Raw genomic sequence first — 6,152 nt, forward strand, 5'->3', positions numbered from 1 at the left:
TTCCAAGAGCCTCTATTAACATCTTGACCAGCAATCACACAACGCATAACCGGCTGAGTAATACGTTTCATGACCTGGCTCAGGAAGTCACAACAAACAGGGAGACAACATCACGTTAGACATGTAAACAATTCTCTATTTAACCAAATGAAATATCTGCAGTATGAGATGTGTGACTCGGTAAGTCAGCTGTGGTGTGAGATGTGGACAGGTGTGCCTGTAGAGAGGACCAGAGCAGAGAGCGTGACTGCAGGAGCTTCAGCAACTCAGCGTACTGGGCCCAGGTGTGCTGAGTTCCTCCGATTAGTGACCTGCAGGTTATAAACTCACCTTTAGGATGACACCACAGGGGCATCACATGCAGCGAACTTAAGCCTACACTAGAGACACATATTGAATACACGTTATTGTGAATTGAGTGTGACGCTGATACTGCCTGAAGAGATTTAATAATTTGACAAGAGATCCCAAATAACTAGAAGTTTGAGTTGACATGTTTATATTGTTTAACCCTTTGATGAACTTGAGGTGTCCCAACTTCTAGGTTGGAAACCTCTAACGAGTTTTATACGGAAGCCCAAAGCGGACATGCATCCATACATTTCATTTACTCTGTTTTCCCGTGATAACGACTGTTAAAGGAGAACAGTCTAATACTGCACTACTGAGGTGTCTAACCCAAGAGAGACCTGGCTGACTTGCTCTGCTTTAGTTTGCATTCAACGTTAAATGACAGACCTGACTGCAGTTAAAACAGTTCTTTTATTGATTTCTCCATAAGTCCAGGTTAATATGATCAATCTCCAGTGCACAGCAACAAAACACACAACTTAAGCGGATAACAAACCTTCACTCTTTAGCTCCGGGATCCAATGCATGACCTCGACAGTGACTTTACTGCCTTCATAGCAGCGCTGCAGTAGCACAGCTCAAACCAAAATCACAGTTAAGGCCGACACATTTGGCTCCTACAACGAGTAATTGCTGGCTGTTCTCTCGGGTTGACAACGCTGCACCACCGTAACATCAGATGATCAGAACTCGTCTCCCCAGAGCTGAAAAAAAAAAAAAAGATTAAAAAAATAGAGCTAAAAAAATAAAAATAAACAACCGGAAAACCAATAAAATGTTTGGATGCATGTCCGCTTAGGGCCTCCCCCTGCTGGACATTAGAAAGAATGCAGAAATATTGATTTTTCACAGTTTCTGTAATGACCATTGCAGCCTCTAGGGGGCACCAGCAGGACTGTAGCTCTTGATGTTTCAGTTGTGACGCCAGACTTGACCTCCTCTGTGACCTCGACCCTCCTCAGGTGAACTCACCTCTGCGGGGCTGAATCTGATCCTCGTTCAGGCTGATGCTCCGCCCCCCCTCGAGCGAAGCATCAAGGTCGTCCTGTCCGAACTGTAACGCTCCTCGGGCTGAGGACTGACCGCTCGGATTAAACAACACCTGGATGACCTGCTGCTCCCAGCATGCTTTGCTGCTACTGCTGCCACCAGCAAACAGTACATACAGAGCACGTTCTATATGGTGAGAACTTCCTGTAATTTACCTTTATACACAGATCAGGTATGACAGCCTGTGTCTAAACGTGAGCAAAGCATTTCACAGACTACTTCAAACACACCGGATGGGTGAGTGTTGCTTTAGCAGGAAGCTTCTCTCATCTGAACAACTGAAACAATAACATATATTTTGCACAGAAACACGAAGCTTACCAAGAAGAGATGGAGGATAAAAAGGAGGGAAAGAGGGTGAAAGAGACGCAGTAACTATATTAGGATGCTGTGGCTGCGGTAGAGTCACTCTTCTCTCAGAAGAAGAAGATTCTTCAAAGACCTGACGTACACGCATGCACAAGCAGGACTCTACGGACATGCATTAATGGAGCGATGTCAGAGTGGGGGGGTACATGGACATGCGCCCGGAGCAGGTGGGGGATTCGGTGCCTTGCTCAAAGCACCTCTCCAGCTACCAGTACCAATCTCCATGCTTGGTCCGTACCTGCATCGGTTGGTCGGAAGGTATCGGATAATCGGAAGGTTGACGGTTCGATCCCTGACTGCTATAGTCTACCTGAAAGTGTCCTTGGGTAAGACACTGAACCCTGACTTGCTCCCAAAGGCAAGGCACGCTTTGAGTGGTCAGAAGACTAGACAAGCGCTGTTTAAGTACAGTCCATTTATTATTATTTTTATTTATACATAGATTTTCAAAATCCAACATTTACTTGTATTTACTAACCAAGATAAGTAACGTTTACATTTTTTACTGAATTTGGAGCAACGTTTCTAAAATGATAAACAGATCACCCAGTTTACACACTGAACAAATGAGCTTCAGTGTGAAACTAGAACGAGATCTTACACAAAAAAGGTCCAAAGTATAATTTAAAACTGCAGCAGATTGGCTTCAAAAATTAGGAATTAATAAAGATGCTCTAATAAAACGTAATCATCGTTCTAACGCTGCACGTATCTAATAACTATTGTTTATAGCAGATTTATTTCTACTTTTTTTGTTCTATTTCTCTTAATAAACTGTAAATTGCACATACCTATTAGTAATGCAATATCATGCAAATACAGCATTTATGTGCTGCTCATATACTACACATTATAATCTCTTCTGCAAGTAGCACATTATTGTATTAAAATATGTATATGTATAAATAGATATAGCATCAATAACTGAACATGTACAGCACAGTGTTATAATGATGTGGCCTTAATGCTACTGAAGGCTGTATTTAAGGTGGAAATGAGGGTCCCAGAGGTTAAAGCTGAACATCATCAGATCGTTCCTCCCGTGCAGACGGATGAAGCTGTTCTTCTCTGACCCAGATACAAACACAGCTTCACTCCTCATCCTCCTCAGTGGTGATCCTCAGCGCTGAGCCCGGAGCAGCGAGCCGAGGACTTGTGGAGTAAATGGAGGTTAGCGGGACGAACATGATGATAATGAAGATGATGTATATAAATATAAACGCCGCCATACGTCTAAACTGTGCCTGGCAGCGTCCATCAGATCTATAATACCGTCTGATCTCTGTGCCAGCGATCCAACGTTTCCTCAACAACACAGAGAGAGAGAGAACGCCTCGGGGGAGGAAGAGAGCGGGGGAGGAAGACAAGGGGGAGAGGGGGGAAACAGGGTTTATCTGTGAGCGGAGAGACGTCGGTTCAAATCCCAGAGAGAAGAAAGGATCAGAGGAGGAGGAGGGTGAAGGAGACTGCCATGAGGCTGCCGAGGTGCCGCTGAGCACAGCAGCTGCCTGAGGAGGACAGATGTCAAACTATAGAATATGATCATATTTAAATAATATGATGCTATGAATGTTAACAATTCACACTATTTAAGGCTCTGAATATCATCTTTAAATTCCTGCAACAAATCACCAATTTGGTTTTTCATTTTGATTGTAGATTTTAGGATTTAAGAACTTCCTAATTAATAATTTGCACGTTTCAATTATTGAATTCATGCTGCAGAATTATGTCTTTTATGCTCTAAATTTCTGCTTTAGACTGGAGTCACATTTAGTCCTAACATGAGCTCTAACATTAATCAATAAACTGAAGAGTCATTTGTTCTCTTCAGTTCTTCATTCAGCCTCTTAAAATAAATGAAAATGTTTGAAAAATATCGTTTAACACATAATTTCAGCTGTAGAATTGAATCATTTGTCATTTGAAATTACAGACCATGTGTGTTGTAACATGCTGTCGTGTTGTGTGTGTGTGTTTATGATGATTTCTCCAGGTGCTGCTCTTCCACTCACTGCAGCAGGTGATTGAGCTCACCTGTGCTGACCTTCCAATCAAAGGACAGAGCATAAGGAGCAAACGATCCGGGACGGATTCACAAACATGTTCTTAAGATAACACTTCGTAAGATATTCGTAAGGAAAAAATGTAGGAAGTTCTTAAGAATGTTCTTAAGTTAAATTCACTATTCCTTTCTTAACAGTATTATTTTGTACGAACTTCTTTATGTTCTTATGAACTTCTTAGATGAGATGAAGTATGTATGTCATTATTGGTTACGAGGGACCAAAGTGTTACTTCAATGTAGTGAAATACGCATGGGTGTCAACAATATATTACAATTTAAAATAATAATAATAACAATATTTATCTGTCTGTTGATTCATAATAGAAAAAAAAACCGTATGAACTGTAGTTCATTGATTTAATTAAACAGGTAACTTCAAGTACGGTAAACATTCAAACTGGCTTTGCTTGAAGGCCCTTTAAATGTTAACCGTCTCATTTGCTAGCTTAACCTTAGTAGATATGAGATGGACACCATAAACAATAGTGACATGCTAACATTCATGCTAACATTCCAAATAAATGTGTAACTAAATGCTCGCTATTGTAAGTGAACCTAGTAAAACTGAAATTCCGTGAATTGATGATTTGATTGATATATGAATGAATGTAGAGGCGTACCTTTTCACTGTCACCATTTTAAGACACATGTAGGGTCATCTTAAAGTTGAAGAAGAAACTTGAGAAGAAATTTAAGAACTTTGCTTTCGAGAATCTCATGTATTCTTAAGTTCTTTTCTTATGAAGAAACATAAGAACTTTATGAGAACTTTATTCAGGAATAACAAGAATGCTTTGTAAATCCGGCTCCTGGTGTTTAAAGCTCCTGTGATGATTTTGGTGCCCCCTGTGGACAAAGCCATACCTCTTATCTCTGCTGATTTTGTCCTGTACATGCTTAAGAGTCCTCATCCTGCTTTCTTTAACAGTCACATGTATCTCTCACTTTAAATTTCTGCCCTGTAAAACGTAAACAAAGGCAGCGTGCAGTTAATCACTTCGTCTGACACCTACCCCCCCCCATTACTAATTACACCTGGGCGGCTCAGGTATAGTCTATGTGCGGTACACAAACCAAAAGCTCAACATTTCTGACTTTACTTTGCGTTTTTTTCTTTGTGGTTAGTTGTAACTTTGGTTTGTTTGGACTTGTTTAAGAAAGATCGGCGTCTCTTTATTTCAGAAGCTTCTTTTCATTTGTGATTAAATTAGATTTGCTTTAGATTTGCTCATACGTCTTCTTTTTCCTTGCTTTTAATTCATCGTTACTCCCCTCGTCCCGTAACCATCTTCAGGGAACCTAACAGTGTATCAAGTCTGACTGTGACTCCACAATTACCGGCATGCAGTTTGTGCATTACCATTATGTAATTCATGCAGTATAATACTGTTATTTATTCTTTAGAGCTGCATGATTTGTGCTCTAGAATACATTTACATATTATGTGCTTATAAAGGATTTGTGCTCTAGACTTCTGTCTCTGATGCTCTGTAAACATGTGTCCTTTACAATTATTTATTTCACGCTCTAGAATATTTTATTTCTAAGTGCACAAACTATTCTGAGCTCTGGTTTTTGTAATTTCACTTCTAAATGACTCCAGAGTTCTATAATTACTGTGTGCAGGCGAAGCTTCATCCACGCACCCTAATTACTTTATTTGTGCACAGCACTTAAGTGTTTTTTAATGTGTGCACTAATTAGTATAAAGTCCTCTTGCACTTAATTTGTAGTTTGTGCACTTAAAGGATTATTAGTATTTAGTGCTTTACAACCTTCTCATTCATGCTCTGGACACAGCTGCTGACTGAAGGTAGCCTTCTTAATTTATGCACCAGAGAACTCACAGTTACCTGATTCGTACAGGGGAAATAATCACTGCACACTTACCAGCAATTTCTGTCCCAGAATCTCTTCAGTTGTAAATCGCCTAATTTGTGTGCACTCAAATGACCTGTTTTGTGAATTAATGCTCTACAAGTTCTAACTTTCTGCATGCAGATGATTTATTTCTGTAGTGAACGGATGTAAAAGCAGAGCGCAGTGAGGAGGACAGAGGATGGCAGAGTGACTTTGTGTTTCACGGGATGCTAAAAGTGTTTTTGTTTTTCTGTTGAATGTTCAAAAGTTCATCCAGAGTTCAAAAGAAAACTTGTTTCAGTTTTTACAACATGAATGATTCTGTCGCTGGCTGTCAGCTGCAGCGTTTATGGAAACTAAATGAAGCAACACGGAAGACATTGATTTTTAACACGCAAACTTTACAATCAAAATCCCAGAATGAAGTTTCCCTGAGAGCTCAGTGTACGGCAGC

Source organism: Semicossyphus pulcher, unplaced genomic scaffold (genome assembly GCF_022749685.1).
Source record: "Semicossyphus pulcher isolate SPU_LCO1_2020_fin unplaced genomic scaffold, fSemPul1.0.p SCAF_28, whole genome shotgun sequence".
NCBI lineage: Eukaryota > Metazoa > Chordata > Actinopteri > Labriformes > Labridae > Semicossyphus > Semicossyphus pulcher.